Source organism: Acartia tonsa, chromosome 13 (assembly GCF_053477335.1).
Source record: "Acartia tonsa isolate MP-2025a chromosome 13, ASM5347733v1, whole genome shotgun sequence".
Taxonomy (NCBI): domain Eukaryota; kingdom Metazoa; phylum Arthropoda; class Copepoda; order Calanoida; family Acartiidae; genus Acartia; species Acartia tonsa.
In genome coordinates, this window is record NC_137272.1 from 2,238,398 (window position 1) to 2,258,679 (window position 20,282).

At 30.6% G+C, this 20,282-nt stretch overlaps 1 protein-coding gene and 1 long non-coding RNA gene across 2 annotated transcripts in view; both read left to right on the forward strand.

The window, feature by feature from the left end:
• The window catches only part of LOC145304200 (uncharacterized), a 114,909-nt gene that overhangs the window by 41,249 nt on the left and 53,378 nt on the right, over positions 1 to 20,282 (forward strand). The gene's annotated exons all lie outside the window — the stretch shown is intronic.
• Positions 7,545 to 17,187, forward strand: LOC145304201 (uncharacterized). Its single transcript, XR_013874028.1, has 8 exons — positions 7,545 to 7,637; positions 10,792 to 10,989; positions 12,725 to 12,794; positions 13,320 to 13,372; positions 14,450 to 14,523; positions 15,271 to 15,435; positions 15,811 to 15,953; positions 16,429 to 17,187. It is a non-coding gene; the product is annotated as an uncharacterized LOC145304201 (long non-coding RNA).

Consider the following 20,282-nt stretch of genomic DNA (forward strand, 5'->3'; position numbering starts at 1 on the left):
TTTATAAATCTTATTTCCCCATTTTAATAAATAGGTCTTTATACATGCTTTTTTACTTAAAAATTATATTAAATTGTTTTAAATTTGTCTAATTTTGATAATATTTTTATAGTCTTTTATTTTCATTAGAATAAATACATAATTTAAAGTATGGGTTGGATTTTTCCCCAGTAAAGCTACTCTACAAGTTATTCATAGAATCGGTTTAAGGGAAAAAGACGATCCATGTACCCCCCTCAAAAAAAAGCTCGATTATAACACGTTTCAGGAGGCTAAAAATGACCCGTGTTTCATACAGCCTTGTTTTTTGAGGTGTTTTAAATCATAGGATATCTTTCGTTTATTATTTTAATGATTTTTTTGTGTTTTTTACACGGACGTACTTTTTATATAATATTAGGTTTTTAAAACATGATTTTAAGTTATGTTTCAATTAATTCGTTTATATACTATGTTAAAAAGTAGAAGGCCCTTTAAAACTTATACCAAAACATTAAGGTCGTCTTACCTACATTGGTAAGCGCACGGATGTAATGAATGCCGCGTTAAGTTTTGAACACTCTATTTATATGACGCATTAAATGGCGTTTAATTTTGTTATGGTAGCTATATGCTTGAAATTTTCATTTTAAAAAGGGAAGAAATTAAGCTAAAAAATGCCTTTTTAGACTTTATTCAGTGAAAAATATGATAAAAATATATAATTCTTTTAAACGGCTAATTTCTTTTTGGTGATAAATATTAGTTTTCCCTTAAAATTTCGGTAAAAGTTTTATAAAAGCCTTCGTGATTAAATTTATATATGTACATGTTATAATATGCATTATATAAGTTAAAATTCAATTGTAACATATTTTTTAGATTATCATGTTGAACCAAGCTGATAAAATTGGGTGTACTCGGCTTTGGTTGGTAAAAATGTTGAAACAAAAGGGCGTTGATTAATGAAGAAATAAGTACACCATTACTGGTAAACTAAATTTTGTTTTGTTTCTTAAGGTTAAAATTTAATTTCTTTATGCGTTGACTATTTAGCTATTTAAACTATTATTACATAATTTGTCTTTATATTTTTTATCACTTATTTATTAATCCATTTCTATCGGGAAGGGTTAAAAAATAGAAAGACATTACATTAAACAATTATTTTTATAAGAATTTGGTCATTTTGTCACTATTTTTCCAAAGTTCATATTTTTTGTTTTTGTTTTTATATTAATACAGATGTTGATTTGCATAATATTTAGTCTTCCTTTTGTAAATCATTAAATAAATGTTCCATTAGACTAAATTTTATACGTATTTATAAAAGTATCTTTTTTAAGTTTTACTTTTTCATAGAATTGCAATCATTCCTGAATTATGACCTGAACACAATTATTTCAATGATTGAATTTTATGAGTTACTTTTAAAATTAGAATTAGAGTTTGGAAAAAAAACCTAATATGACTTTTTATTTTTTCAGGCGCTTTTGCTGAAGTTAGTGGCGTCTGGTTTGTCTTAGGACTCCTTGGCCGACCCCGCAGTAGGCAACGCTTTTGGCTGCCATTTTGTTCTTGGTTTGCCTCATGGTCGCAGCTCTGGTGCTTAAATTTGGTAGGTACCAAATTTATAATCTTTTTATTTATGACCTTTAACCCTTAACGGTCGGGGGGGGGGCGTTGAACGCCCCCCCCTCCGGTTTTTTCTATCTCATTTTCTGTGTGTGAAAGATAAAGAGCCCAAACTGCTTGACTTTTTAAGTTTGGGTATGACACATAACTGAGAGTTGGAATTTTTTGAATATCTCCATCCTGGCGGGCACAGGATGCCAGCAAACCTGGCAGGGTCATCCAGGTAAAGATCAAAAATATTTTTTTGACTTAAACAAAGCATTTTATCTTACCAAAATACTAAAATATCCTCTAATAGTACATCCTCATATTAAATACAGGTGTTCAAGTCAATTTTAGGTTCCAGGTATGATCCTGCAGGTCCTGATCCTCCAGGTCTCCAGAAATCTTTAAAAGGCTCCTGTGGCCGCAATTTTTGACTTAGAGACTTCTAATTTTAAACTATAGCTTTTCTTACATGTCTACATAATGTATTAAAATTTCATAAAGATCCGCCGCCGTTTTCCCGCCGACCGCCGACTGCGGCGGCTGGCAGCTGCCAAGTACAGCTGCGGCCGCTGAAATTTATGTTTTGATATTTCAAACATAAAATTTACATAAAAATAAACATTTTCTGCAAAAAAAAATTTCTTCTAGCTTCAAAAATAAAAAAATTACAGCCGTTTGAAATTTTTAAGTAAAAAAGGACCTAAAAACAAAGGTTGTTAAATAAAAGGGTGAAGGAAGCGAAAATTGACCTTGACTTACTTAAGGTCGAAAATTCATCATAACACAGGGGACTTGCACAAAAATTTTTAGCCCTCTAGCTCTAATAGGAACTGAGATAATAGGGGGGGGCGTTGAACGCCCCCCCCCCCGACTGATTAAGGTGCGGCAAGGGGCCCGACTGTAAAGGGTTAAAACACTAGTTTTACATTATTGAACTAATGGCAAGTGGATAAATATGATAACCTTGTCATATTCATCTCCTTTCCACTAGTTGTACATTATATAACGTTATGTGTGTTGGAAAAATATAAGGTCTATATCAACTTTCCTGGGAACTTATTTAAAAGAACAACTAGGTAGTTTCAGTTTATTTGTTATGGGCCAAGTATTTTTCCAACAATTACTGTTGTTACTTTATTTTGTTGACATATCTAGTTATAGAGCAGTTTTCTAAAACTGTTATAGTTCTTTTTACGCGTTAGTAAAAGCTACATATTCTATTGGTTTTTTATCCTATTAAGAATTGGTTAAGGGTTAATTCAAATTTATTTAGGTGTAGAGATTATTAACGGTTATTATTTTAAGGAGTGGAAAAAATAGAAATTTATTTGTTTGAGAATATTAACCCTTATTACATTTAGGCATGGATAAAGATACTGTAATAAAAATCTTAATATTGTTTTTTAGGAGATATCGTTTTGGCAGGGTGTCGGAGCCGTATATTTTGATGCGGCTCCGGCTCTGCGGAGCCGTATTTGTTAGTGCGGCTCCGGCTCCCGAACACTGCGTTTTAATTTATCCTACTGCTAAACTTGCCTAAAATTTATCAAAATTTTCCTCATAATTTTTATGAATATTTGATTTTAGTTTTTTAAGGTTTTATTGGCATATAAAGTAATTTACATTTATCGTATAGTTAGAGTAAGATAATAGTTATTATTTGTAATTTTAAGTGTAGAGGGATGATAAGGACTTCTTGACTTACCATAGACCTAGTTTTACTCCCTAACCTAACCTAACCTAACCTAAAGTTTCAGCCTCTCGAAAGTCATGAGCCATCAGAAAGTTCCCAAAATAAATATTAAATATTGAGAGATTGTCATAGTGTCTTAATTTTTTCATTAAAAATGCAAAAATAACTTTCCCTGTTAACCATTGGCAGGGGTACAGAGTGATCATATTTGCAGGTGTGATGGGTAGGCCATAGATAGGAGTGTATTTGTTTATTTTCAACCAAATCTTTTAACTTTTTTGAAATAAAATAAACTCATATTTAGTTCCTTAAAACGTTAGTCATTTGTGCCTACTACAATGCTATCTCTTCTCATAACATCAACTACTGCTGTGACTTGGATCCTCAACACTGCACCAACTGTTGTGAGTGGGGTTTAAAAAGTTTTGAACAATAATTGCTATTTGATTACTGATATCAAAGTATCAAAAGTTAGGAAAAGTATAAAATTAAAGACATTGTTGACAAATCTGAGTACAGTGTAGACAAGGAGTTTGAAACTTTTGCAAGTGATATATTTTCTACCGGGTGCGCGTGACCCCCTTTGTCAAAATCCTCAGCTTAAAAATGTAATGGCTTACTTTAGCATGATGCGTATTGCTGGTGTTGGTGTTGTATAGTTAGCAACAGTATTGTTTTTACTGTCTAAGACCAGTGAGTCTCTTCAGGTTAATGCTGTAACAGGTTATCTGAGAATCATAGCTTCTTGGAAGGTATTTCTGGTATTGTGGCTGTTGGTGAATATTCCAGTCCAAGTCAGGTGGAATCTTGCTAGGATATTGTGTACACATCTGATGAACGTCTGATGAATGGTACTGCATGTTGCAAAGCTGGTTTCTTGATGTATTTAACTGTAGGACGGCTGATTTTCAGGCTGAAGAGCTGGAGTTGTCTGATTGTTTTTATCAGGATCAGTTACTTTGTCAGGAGCTAGTAGATGGTGAATCTGGAGCTCACACTTGTGCATATTAATCAGCTTAGGTAATGACAAGGCTACGACTTTTGGTTTTGTGAAAAGAAATCATTTGAAAAATTTTTTAAAAAAAACTTGTATTCAAATTGGTCTTAAATATCTTTGCAACAAAGAACTAAAAATAAAAAAAACATTTGTAGGTCTTACTTGTTTAAAGTTTGTATTGGGTTTAAATCTTGAATTAGAAGGCTATCATTACCAATATTCTTAAAGGTATATATACCTCTAAATAGTATCACAGTTGTTGAGTTTTGATCCTAGTACAGGTGTATTTTATCTAAACAGTAGAGATAGGGTTGAGTGCTGTTATATTTAATTTAAATATGCTTCAATGTAAAATTTTAGTTGAAAATTTTAAATGTCTTAATTGTGTCTTTTGAAAAGAAAATTAGAAAAATAAAAAGAAAGGATTTTTCTTGAATTAATATTGGCCACTTGACTTTAAAGATATTGGTCATTTAATTGTCATTTTATATTATACAAAATCTTTTTGGTATTTTAGTTATTGGAATTTTAATCTATAAAGTCTTGAGTCGGTTTTGGAATCTTCTGGTTGAAAATGAGTTTTTTAGGAAAAAGAAAGGATGAATATGGCGGCTGATTTGGTTCTCCCATTTTAGTGCTTAGATACATAGCAACCCTTATCATACTTTTTCTAATGTTACCCTAATAAGAAAAAAAGTTTTTATGCTTAAAAATTATCAGAAACCTAGAATAAAATTATTGTTTATTATTATTGCCCTAGCAAGAGCAGTAGGATGTCTGTCTGTATAGTTTTTGTTTTTTATTTTCGGAAATCCTGGATATCTTGATTTAATTTAGGGGGTGGTGTGGTAGTGTTGTGGTCTAAAAAGTTGGTTTTTCTTCCAATTTTAAATTATTGAGCAAAGAAAAAGTTTTTCTTTCCAGACTTTATTAACAAACTAATGATGACTTTTTTGTGTTACTTTATCCATCCCTATTTATCCAATTTTAGTTTTTGGTATTACAAAAAAAAAATAATTGCTTTTTTAATGATACGAATAATAGGTATATTTCTGTATTAGACCGATACTTAAAAGATTGATTATTCTAAAAGTTGTATGACTATTTTAATATTTTTTGATTGTTCTTATTTTTCAGTTGTTTTGAGAGATGAAATGAGACGTTCAAGTTTTATCTGGGCCGCTATTTATCCGCCCAGACAACCCACATGGAGCAGAGTGTCCCCGATCAGGATCTTGACCTGGAGCGAGGTCCTCCTAGTCCTGCTTTGCCCCTGGAGGTTTCAGGAAGCATGGGATTTGCCGCTAGTCCGCTGGAGGACAAGGTAGGAGGTCATTCCTCCTCTGGTTATTGTTCTATTATGTGGTAAGTTATAATATTTATTTTATTCTTTGATGTATTTTTAAGTATCAGACTCATCTTTAATATTGGATATGAAACGGTATTTCTTCAAAACTCGTAAAAATTTTATCTTGTTGTTAATTTCAAAATAATGATTTTATAATCACAAAGTTTTTTGGTTTTTGATAACTATTTTATTTATAATAATTTCTAATTATTTTTTATTTGTTTTAGATTATCATGTAGCTGTTAGCTGTTTTGTTCTGCTATTTTCTTAATTAGTGGGCTTTGTTGTTGGTGAAACTAAATCTGAGATAGCAGTTATGAGGTAATGATATTCTCATTTAGATTCAGTTTAGATATTAATTTAAAAAATTAATTAAGTTCCCTTTTAGTCCTCTCTATTTCATCGGAGGTAGCTTCTAAAAGGTAGCTTAAATGACTATACATTGTAAAAATGATTTGAGAATATTAAGATATTTTATTTACTTGTAAGTTATGATAGTGTATAAATTTTCATAGAGTGATAAAAAAAAATGGTTTATAATAACAATGAATTTTATGATGAGAAAAAATATTTTGAACAAGATTATGTTTAGGACAGTGCAGAAAATCTCGAGTCTGTTAATTTAAGTTATCCTCAAGATTTTATTAGGTCCTAAAATTTTAAACCTAAGTTTTTAAGTATAATTATCATTTGGCTATTTTCTGTGTGCTTTTCTTTTTCGTAGAAACCTATTTAAGGCTTATTTTTTCTAGAACATTTTTAGCTTGATTTAATACTTATTTTTTTCTGTTTTTTCAGTCATAACTTTTCGGCTCCCAGTTTATTTCGACAAATGTGGTTCCAACATTGCTGATCGATGTAACCGGGCCCAGCTTGAAGGCGGTGAAGGACCGCCATATTTTTTATGGCCTTGTCCCGCCTATTTTTGACCGCAGGAGGAGTCGCCTGTACACTTCTGGTTTACTTGGTAAGTGTTCTTTTTGCTTCTATTTTGGTCCTTTTTGGGCCTATGGTGCTTCCATCCCTTTTTCATTGGATTGTAAAGCTAATATTTTTAAAGAAAACCCCTTAATACTCCTTTTGTATTATTTTTTCGGGGAATAAGATACATGCATGCTTATTCTTATTTTAGGTGAAGCAAAAAGATTAGGCTTTGTTTTTTGTAAATAGAATATGTGACTGATATACTTATAGTTAAATAGTTATTTGCTTCATAGCAAATTACTTCTCCCCCTCTGCAAAAAAAATTTGCTCATTTGAAGGGGTGAAAAAAAAATTTTGGGTTAATGTTTAGATGTCGATTTTTAGTAGCTGTTTTACTTTTCAGTTCATCTTGTTTAGGGAGTTGGGGGGGGGGGTGGGTTATATGTTAAAAACTTAATTTATTTTGTTAATATTATTTTGTATAGAACATGATAAAACACTATTTTCTGTCTATCTATAGAGTAATTGAGATAAGAGACATTGATCATTTGACTTATAGATTTAAGATAAGTGTGAGAGAAAGTGATAAAGAGAAAAGTCGAGAGAAAGAGAGAAAGAATTAATATTGCTTTTTGTTCTATACTGATAGGTTTGGTGTTTTGTTTTTATTAAGGAGTGTCGTGTAAGGCGAAAAATTTAGGTGTGCGAAAACAAAAATATGATTAAAGTTTTAGTTTATTAATGTTGATTTTGTTTTTATGTTTTATGAACTGCGCATGTGTGATCCGGTGTTTTATATTCTTTATTTTAATGTTTTTTAGAAGTGGTGTGTATTTCAGCTTTCTCTCTGCCTATATGGCTAGGCGAGCGAGTGTAGGGCTGTTATTCTGCTTTCTTTTACTTTTCTTCAAGCTAAGTTGGCAGGTGTGTGCGTGTTGTTGTTTAGTCCATGATGTATATTGTCTGCTGTTATATAATGTATTTTAGGGCTATATGGCCTGAGTGTGCCTCCCGCCTAAGTGGCTTGGATACAGCTGAATAGTATTTGGATAACTTGCTGCTTTGAAACATATGTGAGTATTTTTGTTTTTAATTACTTTATTATTGTTATATCTTTTTTGTTTTCATTTTAAAAGTTTAATTTTTATGGCCTAGAAATTATTATTTATCCTAATATAAAGTGATAAACTTTTTTGTCTGTAGCGAAAAATCTCGCTAACCACTGCACCGATATGGTTTTTCTTTACAGTAAAGCTACCTATAGGTATTGGGATGGTTTTAGGCTATTTTATTTTTAAAAGTATGGGTGGTATGGTTTTAGGCTATTTTTTGCCCTGCCAGATTCTTTTGATTATAGAGCCCCTAGATGCTAGGGCCACAGTGACTAGTTTATTTAAAAAGACGATAAATTTGTTTAAGAGAAAATATTTTTAATTAAGTTAACATTTTTATGTATAAATTTATGAGAAAAAAGATTTTTAAGTGAAGTAAATATTTTAAATGTAATAAAACAAGGATGACAACATCCATAAGTAGCGAAGCATAAAAAGTCATTGATGGTAGTATGTACAAGTAGATTTGAAGTGTATTTATCAATTGATTTATTGGAGAAAATAAACATGGATGGAGTAGAATTATTCCAAACATGAAGAAAAAATATTTTAACAAAGAGCAAAGTGCTTCTATGGTTTATATTCTATTACACAAAATTTTTAGATTGTTTTTATGCGCATGAAAAACGAGTTTATCCTTTATTTGTCTTCTTATCAAAAATTATTTTGCCAAAAACTGACAAAAATTATTCGGCGGCAATTATTACTTATTTTAGGAAAAACTGGGATTGTTTAAGGGTAAAAATTATAAAAATCTAATTTTTGAAGGAGGAACTTTTTTGTACTTCTCATTTTATGTAAGAATTATAATCGTGTTTAGTGGAGAAAAATAGATATATTGATAATCTAATATTTAAGATGTTTTAACACACATGTTGATTTAGCTTATAAAATTATAAAGGGAGGGATAGGTAAAGTGAATAAAATATGATATTTAAATATTATGATATTTGATTGTTTAAAAGGGAATAGATACATAATTATTTCTCATTTGATCATCAAAGACTTTTTAAATAACCTTTCATAATTCTAATCAACCGAGATTGTTCTATTAACTAAAAATTGGTAATTTTATGCCTTTTTTCCTGTTTGATAATTGAGGGGAAATTTGAACATTTTTTTTTTTTTATATTATGTTTCTAAGGATACTGAACTTGTTGTATATACTTGAAATAATTTACTTACTTTTAAGGATTCATTTTATGACTTTAAATTGTGAATTTATATTTCAATTAAGGTGGAAATTAAGTAGGAAAAAGTTCTATTTTTAAATTCGTATTATTGACAGAACTACCATCTACAAAGGATGAATATCAGAGATAGTTTAGCATGCTAATATCCTATTTATCAAAGCAAGAGTGATGTTAAAAATCGGTTTACATTGTGGGAAAAAAATAAATGTTAATCAGTTTACTTTTTGTTTGACAATAGAAACCCATTTTGCATATTTAAATTTGACTCTTTTTTGGACTGTTTTAAAAGAAATATTTCGCCTTTATTATTTAACAATTTTATCTATATATGGGAGAAAAATTGGCCAATTGAAGTTACTTGGATATTTTGTTGAAACCCTGTTTGATTTTGTTATTTTACTGGAAATTGAATATTGTTTATTTTATGAATTTCTAAGTTACTTACATTTGTATAAAAAAAGACATTTTAGTTTCAAGTCCTTTACATCTAGAAAAAGTTATCATATTTTGGGGTTATTAAAATTAAAACAGAAAATTTCGTTTTTTAGTGAAACAAGAAATCTTTTTTCCCTATATTTGATATTATAGTTGAGATGATTTTAAAGTTTGATAATCCGATGAGAAATCCTTTGTTTTAAGGCTATAAAAGTCCTTTATTTTGCCACACATAACAAAAAGGCCTTTATTTAAACATTTTCAATTGTATGCTACAAAAAAAAATAACTTCCTGGAGGTCCAGGGATAACAGGATATGTAAAAATTGCTTTGAGACCAATTATTATCCGATGGATTAGAACCGGTTCTCAGCTATATTAAAACTCATGTATAGCATTGAATTATATATAATTTTCAACCAATACCAACTAAAAATTCATAATACTAGTTTAGTAATTTTTTCATTTTAGAGTTAGTGGGAAACTGTCTATAATACGATTTTCTACATAATTTACTATATGAAGTTTGAGAATACATTGAATTATTTGCTTTGTAGACTTAATCTAAAAATAAAATCTTTAAGCCAATGTGGAACTTAATTCAAGCTTCTATAAAATGGAGAACTTAATCAGTTCAGTCCTAAACTTTATAAAGTTGTATAATTAGTAATTTTAAGTATAAGTACAAGAAAATCAAATTTATTTATGTGTATAAAAATTAGTAAAAAGTGCATATTTTTAAGCGATTATCAAAACATATGTTTAAAATCAAGTTTTCTCCTCATAAACACTGAATTTACAAGTTTGTTTTCATAAAAAAATTAGACAACGTTTCATATACTTACAGGGATCTTAAGGGATAAGACAAAGGATGGTAATATGTTGGAAAATCAAATTTACGACACATAGGCACATAATTAATGAAAATCAGATCTATTTAGACTTACTTACAGGTATCTAAAGGGATAAGACAATGGATGATAATATATTGGAAATCGAGTTTCCGCCACATAAAAACACAATTAATAAATAGTTTTCATAAAAAGATTAGATAAAATTAGACTTACATACAGATATCTTAAGGGATAAGACAATGGATGATATTCTGTTGGAAAATCAAATTTAAGACACCTAGACACATAAAAATTTGATCTAGTTAGACATACATACAGGGATCTAAGGGGATAGGACAATGGATGATAATCTGTTGGAAATTTACGTCACATAAGCATATAATTAAAAAAAATTGGATTTAATTAACTTTGTCTATTTATTAAAACCCGATGTTTAACAGAAGTTTTTATTTTTTTTTTTTGGTATCAAGTTCATGTTTATTTTCAAGGTCTTGTATTTTTGGATAACACATGTCTGTTCATAAATTTTATCAACTATTAATTTATTATTGTGTGGTGTTTTCTTATTACTGCAAAAAAAATCTTTATAGCTTTATCTATTTAATTGTTATTAATTCTTGTATTTTATTTTTAGGTATTGTGTCTGTAATTGTATTTGGTGAAACAAAATTTGTTGAGGAAGCTTGTAGAACTGAAAAGAAGATGACATTGGTGACAGCTGAAAATTGCGGAATTCCTACCAGTTTTAGTCTCCCTTTTGGGGCCTCTTGTAATACGCAGATGTACCGGATTTGTCTGCGGAAGAGTGAAGGGCTTGTGGATTCTAATGGAGGTATAGGAAGGTTTTTAAGCAAGATTATTCTATAACTAAGTTGTGTGTTTTCTGCAGTTTTGTGGGGAGTTATTTTATAATTTTGATTGTATGTTCTTTTTTGCTACAAAACTAGATATGTCTGTATTTGTTACAGACTAGATAGCGTATCTGCTCTAGAACTAGAATTGTCGTCTGTTGAGCTTTTTAATATTCTATTGAATTTATTTATTTTATTAGGCACACATAATTGTCCTACTTTATAATTATAATGATGTATATTCTTGTTCAAACTTTTTATTATTTTTTCTTGCCTTTTATAAATAAAACATTAAAGAGCAATAAATAGTATATGTAACAACCACCCCATTTCAAAGACCTTTTCCACGACTTTTGGTTGGGTCTTTGAAATAAGCTGAATTATTCAAAAATGTAAATACAGCCGGGTGCTGGCAAAAGAACCAAGAGCAAATTGCAAACTAATGTTAACACAAGGACGCCCAAGCTTTTTACTTAGCATGGGGGTAAAATGAGGATTTCTATATGTTCAAGGGGAGTAATGTAAGGTATTTAAAAAAACTTGAGGGGTGTAAGGGACAAATACACCATTACCCCTTTACTTGGACATCTATGTTTCAGCTATAATGATTTCTGCATTTTGCCTAGTTAATTTCGTTTTTGCATAGTTTAAATATTGTTCATTTGTTAAAAATTATTTTGAAAATTATCTATTGATCTCTTGAAACTGAAAATAACCCAATACTTGAAATAAGGACATAGTTAATTTGCCACCCCCACAAGGGAGAGCTCAACCATTTATGGAAAAATAATCCAAAACAATGTAAATATAGGCAAAATTTAATTTGGGAACATCTGCTATATATTAGTTCTACATTTGTCGCTAGATGTCTCTAAAAACTTGATAATTTTGATTTGCTACTAAGTAATCACACCATTAGGAAAAAATGTCTTATTAATCACAAATAACTAGGTTTAAAAATGCAATATTGTAAATCGGAAAAGATGATTATGAATATAATGGCAGTTTTAGATACTTCACATAAGTTTAGACAGAAATGACAATTTTTTACTAAAATTATCCCTTTCTTTTTCAAAAAGCAGTAAAAAGCATTAAACAGCTAAACTTAGAAAGCAAAATTTAATGAAATTATTTTTCGTTTGCAACGCTCTAGGTCTTTGCAATTGGAAATCAAATAATATGCTCTTTATACATTTATACTATAAATTTATTAATGAAACTCTGTGTCTCATTGTATAGTTCTAAGAATGGGATCTGGAGATTCTTAAAACGTTTGGATAATGACTATTTTATACCTTATCTTTTTAGCTAGATAGACCCTAATATAATTTAAGACATTAATTATTTTATTTAGGGTTTTTATTAGACTGTTGCTTACTTTAGAGTAAATCGATTTAATTGGCTTAAACTCCGGCTTTGTTTCAAGCTTATTCATATCAATCCTGTTAGTTCCGCGTTCAGTCAGGGCAATGAGTAATAATCTCCCATTTGACATACTAATGTAAGCAATGATAAAAAATAATAAGCCAAATAGCGCAAGAGTACTACCAACCACCATACTTGTTAATAGAACTAACATGATTGTCATGAATTTATTTTGAGAAGGAAAGTCTTCAAGATATTGGAGCCATGATAAAGCCTTTGTGTTTCTGGCCCCATTTTTCATGCACAATGCACTTTTAAAATCTGATTTTTCTTTAATTCTATTATTTTCAGATATGTCAGTGTTGTAAGAGGACTGAACAGTTTTGCAGTAGTCAATTATCTGCTCATCTAAATCCTCAGGGTAATTTTCTTTGCTTTCTATTTTACTGATGTTTGTCTGTTCGTCTATTTCCTCTTTTTGCCTCAAATTATTTTCTAAATCGACTTTGCCTATTTGTACCTCTGGGCATAGCAATTGTTGAGACAAATTAACAGAAATTTTATTGCTAGATAATTTTTCAATTTTTTGACTTATTTTTTGATCCGTCGCGTAATTAGGGGATTTACTAATATTATCCAATTTTGTGTTAGACACATTTTCTTTTACATTGGTAATTGCTGGCGGATTAGTTTTATCTATTGGATTATTAACAATAGAGTTTTCCTTTATTTTTAAATCATTGTTTATAGACGAACAGTTTAATGTTGAAGTATTAGATGTTTGACTTTCCATTAATATATTTTCTATTAGCTTATTAGTATTATTACTATTTACACTATTTTGGGTATTATTATTGACATTATTTTGGGTAGTCGAACATTCTAGTACTTCAACATTCTTAATTTTTATATTTTCATTTTGATAATCAATATCCGAATTTTTCAGGTTTATCTGAATGGACAAAGAAATGTTGATTTTGGGACCAGTTTGATTTTGAGGTGAGATTTTCCCTAGAATAGGGGTGCCGGGTATGTCCCAAGAATCCGTAACTTGCGGTATTTTTACCTGTAATTGTATGTTTTTGCTTTCTTGAGAAATACTCGGCTGCCCTACTAGTTTTTTTCCATTGTTGGCGGGAGTTTGCACGCCGACAATGGATGGTATAGTCTTGATACACCATAATTTAAGCAGCGTGGGCATTGTTCTTTGGAGAGAGTGACATTAGGGAAAGTGAAACACTCCCCACTACCATGGGTGTCAGAATTACACAATAAACAAACTATACTGTTAGCTTTTTCTTTATTCTTTTTATACCACCATTCCATATTTGCTTTTTTAACTGCTTCATCTGGATGTTTTAAACAGTATCTAGAATAGTGAGGCTTTTGGCAATGCTCACAAGTTTTTTCCTTTTCTACTTGGTTTACATTTGCATTTTTTTGTCTGTCTAATTTTCTTTTTCTCTCAATGGCTGAGTTATAAAAGCTTCTGTTATTGCTAAACCAGCTTAAGATTGTCTCTTTAGAGAAGTTAGGAACGTTTGTGGATGTCAAAAATGCAGATTGTAATAATGGTGGTACCAAATAGGTACATATTTTCTCCCTAAGTTTAGCCATTTGATTTTCATGACTATTGCCTGTTTTTTGCAACATGGCTGCCAAATATATTATTATTTTATTTGGTCTGTCTTCATCTTCAGCAGTGAATCTATAAGTGTAGAATTGTTTCTCATATTCATGTGGGTTGAGTAATTCTGCACCTATGGTAGTTAGGATCGATTTTACAAAATCCTGAGCACTAAGGGCATTAGGATCTATTTCTAGCATATCTAGTTTATTCCTTGATTCTGTATTAAAGTAGTGAATAAGAATATTGTTGTAGGAACTATGAGTAAAGGGGATCTCATATTCCTCCAAATATTTAAAAGTGCTAAAAAAAGTGTAAGGGTTAGTTTTTTCTCCATATTGGGGTGGGATTTTACCCAATATTTTGACTTGTCTGTGAATACGTTCGTGTTGACAACTGCCCCACACTAAATTATTTGGTATGAGATTAATTATTTTTGCTGTATTTAGGTCAGTGATAGATGTGTTTGCCTGTAACAGCTTCTGGAGGACGTGTATTTGTGACTGGGAGAACATATTTCCAAGTAAGTTATTGTCTTGAGATGTCTCTCTATGTCTATTATCTCTATTTGTCCTTGGAGTTCTTCTATCTGACTCTGTGTCTGAAGAACTTGTACTAGAACTAGGACCACTACTGTCGTCGTGTCTATTCATTCTCCTTGGCATAGAGAAATTCTGTCTGTCTTTATGCCTGTCTTCTCTGTCACTATCATCTCTTCTATGTTGTCTTTCTTTGTTAGACTTAGTTTTGTCTTTATCGTGTTTATAACGATTTTCATGTCTATCATGATGTTGTTCATGGCGTCTCTGGTCCTCATTGCCATGTGGGTTAAGTGGATCATACATTCTGTCAGGCCTTTTTTTAGAATGTTTTTTACTTTTTTGTCTGTCAAAATCCTCACTATAATAGCTAGATTCTGACTCATAACCCGAAAAATCTGAAGTTGGTTTAACTACTTTTTTATTTTGGGGTTTATTTCCATAATTTTCTTGTTTTATTACTTGAATATTTGGCTCATTTTCATGTATGGTAGAAATGTCTTGTACATGTATTTGAGGCCTATGTAATATGCGATTTTGTCGCCTATTGCCTAAGACAAGCATTGCTGTTGTTGAGTGAATCTCAGGCCTAACATGAACACTAGGTATTTCCTCCAGTCTTAGATAATGATTTACTGCATTATTTAATCCAGGTTCATATTCTGGATTATAAGGTGGAGGATTTAATATTTCATCTTCTAATTGATCAATAATAATATCATCCATTTTAGGTTATTGCTGTACTACACATGGAATGAGGCCTAAATCAAAGATAAATGGAGCACCATTGTGCGTGGCCTATGCTCTAGATAGAAGAGATAAATGGCAATAATGCTGGTGACATATGGAATGATTGTTTGTCAATGAAGAGCTGTGCTTTTATGGATGCTTTACTGGTAAGACTTATTTAGTGGCCTTGAGCCAATATCCCACCTAAAAGAAAAAAAGTTAAATCTTACCTGGGTTAATCCGTAGGTAACGGAACCAATTTTATGGGTCACCTCCGGGTTCCAGGGACAAATGTAATCCTTTATCACTACTTCACAGGACTACAATCTCTCACCAATGTCTCCTTTCCAGATCAGCGACGCATTAATCCCTGTTTGACAAGTATATCTAACCTTAGAATGGTGGTATTATTTCACACCGATCCTAAACCCAAATACACTTAAGAGATAGTCTTTTGTCTATAAGCCCTATTCCGAAAATGGTACTAAGACATTACTGATAACTTTATACTGTTATTTAGTCTAAGAATTTTTTATTCCTAGGTAACTAACTTTGCCAACACTTTTGGACTGAAAGTATCTACTGTGACTCCGAAGAGAATCATGCGAACATGACTACAATATTCCGTTCTTGCTGCCTGTATCCCTCGTGAGGCGTGAAGTTCTTTGTTAGGTACCTTTGACAGGTAAGAAAATCACTAGACTAGCTCCGAACCGATCTCCCAGAGTATTAGCAAAGTAAAACTACCTTTAAGACGTGAACTTATTCAGAGTTCTAATCCGAAAATGTTAAATTGTCCGAATAGATAACGATCTCCAACTTTCCTGGACTTCAGAAGCATGGGGAGGATCCGGTTGTTAGTATCGGCCGTCAGATAGCAAGCTATAATCAACCGTTGGTAGCAGAGCCACCACCGTATCTCCCTATGTTATCCCTATTTAGCCCCGTAGTGACTTGCGACTTATGGTGGTACACGCGCTATAGGAGTTCTCTTCAGAACAAAACTTGGAGATAACTATCCGTCCGGATGCCTAAGCTTTTAGGCCCTAAGAAGGCCTTACCCTTAAATTTATCTCAATTGACCAACATCAAAATGATATTCTATAATTTATTTAACAAAGTATTATGAATTTTATCTAACAAAACTTTTTATTTTTTAGGTATGTTTTAAATGAAAAATCCTAAATTTGAGCCGCCAGGACCCTCCAGAAATTCCAAAGCAAGAGAAGGGAGTCTTCCCTTAAATTTTAGAATTTTTGAAAAGAGTCAGTGTGATATAGTAATTCCGTATAACGACTAACTGTTTCTCTCTTCCAGGTTTACTTTTATAGGCCTAAAGCCTAAGGAGAAAAGAGAGACAAAAAGGATGATTTTGATTTTTATGTTGATTTTTATGTTTTATCAGGAATTGGCGACCTAATTTTTAAGATTTTGCATTTAATGGTGTGTGCATATCTCAACTAAATTACAATATTCATTTCATAAATTAGTAAGATCACATTTTATTTTATTTTACATCAAGAATACATTAAACTATTGGTTTCAAATTAGTTTTTCTAGTAATGTTTTTACAATATCCTCTTTAATTTTTACAAATTTTCATTCTTTTAATTTAGTTTTTTTATCTCGAAACCTCTAATTTTATGATTCTTGTGTTGTTTTACTAATGTTAATTTGTACTGACAATATTTGCTAATAATTTTTTAGCTGTACTATGACCATTCTATTAAAAAGGGTTATTGTCTCTAACATTACATTTTAGGGTCTTCGTTTTATAAATCTTATTTCCCCATTTTAATAAATAGGTCTTTATACATGCTTTTTTACTTAAAAATTATATTAAATTGTTTTAAATTTGTCTAATTTTGATAATATTTTTATAGTCTTTTATTTTCATTAGAATAAATACATAATTTAAAGTATGGGTTGGATTTTTCCCCAGTAAAGCTACTCTACAAGTTATTCATAGAATCGGTTTAAGGGAAAAAGACGATCCAAAATGTACGAGTCTAAACAAAATTGTAAGTAATTCTTTTGAAAAACTGCTTGATACAGGATAATGTTTATGGATGTACTTACATTTTTAGGGCTTAATTTTACAGATGCTTAGCTCATAACATTATACCTTGATGTAATAAGAATAATTATTCTCGTATTCATTCGAATCCGGAGGATAGGAACTGGTTCTCATCCATACGAAAAACTATGTCTAGCATCGTATTATATACAGCTTTCTACGAATATAAAAATGTACAATCATAAGATTAAAACAATTTTTTCAGCTGGTGCCTTCGGCACCTCGGGGCTAAAAAAACTAGTTTTAATCTTATAATTGTACATTTTATATCCGCGGAAAGCCGTTTATAATACGATGTAAGAAATAACTATTACAAAACTCGGATGAATAGAATAATTATAGCACATTTTGTTGTTGAAAAGGTTAAAAACCTACATGTTTTTAATGGACTTAACAGACTTTTTGGAAATGCTTATAGAGTTGCTACGCTTTCTAAATTATACCTAACTTATATAGGAATCATCATACAAAGTTTTTTAAATTGACAGTACAATTCTAACATGTCTAAATTAACTAAAAAAGCTATTCATTCCAGACAAACAGACTGACCATTATTATAAAAAAGCTTTACTTTTAAAAAGTTTTTTTACTGTATAGAATATGTGTAAATTTCAAATTTCCCTAAAAATTCATATGTATAGATTAGCAATAAAGATAGTCTTAATTGCTCAATTGAATTTTTCTGAACGGAAAATATTTCCATTTTATTTAAACTTGGAAACTATTTGACTTTTACTGTATGATCTACAAATTGCTTCGCCCCTAATCTTTAGGGCGAGTTGGGAATGTCAGGAACATAGCATAAAATCACCCCAAGATTATTCATAAAGCTTTCCTGAAAAGTAAAACCAATTAAGACCCACAATTTCTGTAATTTTTAGCTTCAGACAAAAAAACCTTACTACTTTATAGTATGGAACACTGTACTAGAAGCGGCTACGCCCCTAGAGGCATATAAGCGCTCTTGGTTTTAGGGGAAACATATATTGTTATCCCATAAGTGATTATATATTATGTAAATTCTAAATTTATCATATTATTATCATAAGTTTTAAAGTTATTGTATCAAAGCCAATTTAAGGATTCTTTCAATCTAGCAAAATGTGTAGATTTTAATGTTAAACTTATAACCTGCTATTATTTCAACAATATACTAAAAATTTAATTTCATTGGCTGAAAATTTGTCTGTTATAAATACTTTAATGAAATGAGTTATCCAATAAACCCAAATTTAGCAATAATGAATATTTAATATTATATTTGAAATTCAAACATAAGTCAAAATCTAACAATCTATAATACAAAGTAGAATAATGTCTGTCCGTCCGTCTGTCTGTCTGTCCGTCTGTCTGTCTGTCTGTATTATATTTTACTATTCTTTTATATATTAAACATTGGAGTGTTATTCATACTCTAAAAATGCACGAAACTTGCAAAATGCCATCCTTGTTAAAACCACAGACAAAACTATATAGCGTAATTAAAGGCATACTAAAATTGTTATCTTAACTTGAGACAAAAAATAGGTGTAGCCCTGGGATTTTCAGGGCTTAAACATTTGACAAAAGTTTGATATAAACACATAATTAAACTTATTATGATAGAACAGTTGCTTTAATTTTTAATTTAACAAAAAAGTCAATGGATGAGATGATATGATTGTAAAACTTTGGGGACAAATAGAATTTACAATCCAGTATTTCCATCCCTTCCTCCCTGATCTAATCTGCTTCAGTAATAAGAGGTATTTTATAACAAAATAACTTACTACTTTATACGATAGGATATATTTGAAATAACTTATACATTTTTGAAATAACTTATATTTTTTTCTTTCGATTTATCCTTTAGAATTCGTGAACTATTACTTGAAAAGGTAAAGATTATATTTCTGTAATTAAATTCCCAGCCGTCGTTGATGATTCGCCAAACCCAAATTTTTAAAAGTCTTTAAAAAAATAACAATAAACTTATTTTGGTGCTATTATAATTAAATTTGGTATTTACTTGTCTGTCGCGTGGAAAACTTTTCCTTATAAAGTATTACAGTTCTTTGTTCGTTAAGATCTTAGTAACCACTGCACTGATTAGGAAAGCTAAATATAGGTCGCTGGATAATTTAACGCTATATTACTGACCCTCGTCTCTAGGGGCGCAGTCGCTAGTAATATCTCTACAAGGATGACAATATCCAGAAGAAGTAAAGCTCATAGTGTACTAAAAATACGAAGATACGGAAAGTGTCATGTGTGACGTAATAAAAATACATGGGAAAGGGCGATGGATTTAGACCTATTTTTATGATGTCACACATGACACTTTCTGCCTGACAGACAAAAGGGAAGTTATAGAGCAAATTCTCAATTGTCATTGAAATATTCATAAATCCCCAAATTTTACATCGCCTTAATAACCAACATAATCAAATTCTTGTTGATATAACACAATTCCAAAGCTTGATAAGGGCTTCAAAACCTAAATGTTTTGACAGTTATATGAATTATGATAATTAAGGGTGGCAATTGCTAACATAATTTTTTCTTATCTTTTTATCATATGATCACGATTTCTTTAGTAATATGTACATTTTATTGCAGGACGATTTAAATCATTAATTCGGTTTAAAAGTAATTTATAAGAAATAATTTGTATACAAAGATAAATTTTCCTCAATTTTTAGGGTACTGTGCCCAGTGAAATAGCCTAATTACATTGGGAAAAACTGATTGCTATATTATTTTTAAGATCATAAACACAGACGGGCATCAAACCTTAAATTTAATGTCATATATTCATATTATAGCTGGTTATATGTAGTTGTATATGTTGGGGCTGGTTTTTGGCTATTTTGAGGTAGGTATGTCCATGTGACCAAATATTTGTTTTAGTTCATTATCTATTTAAGTATTAAAAATTAACTAGAAAAAAGAAGTATG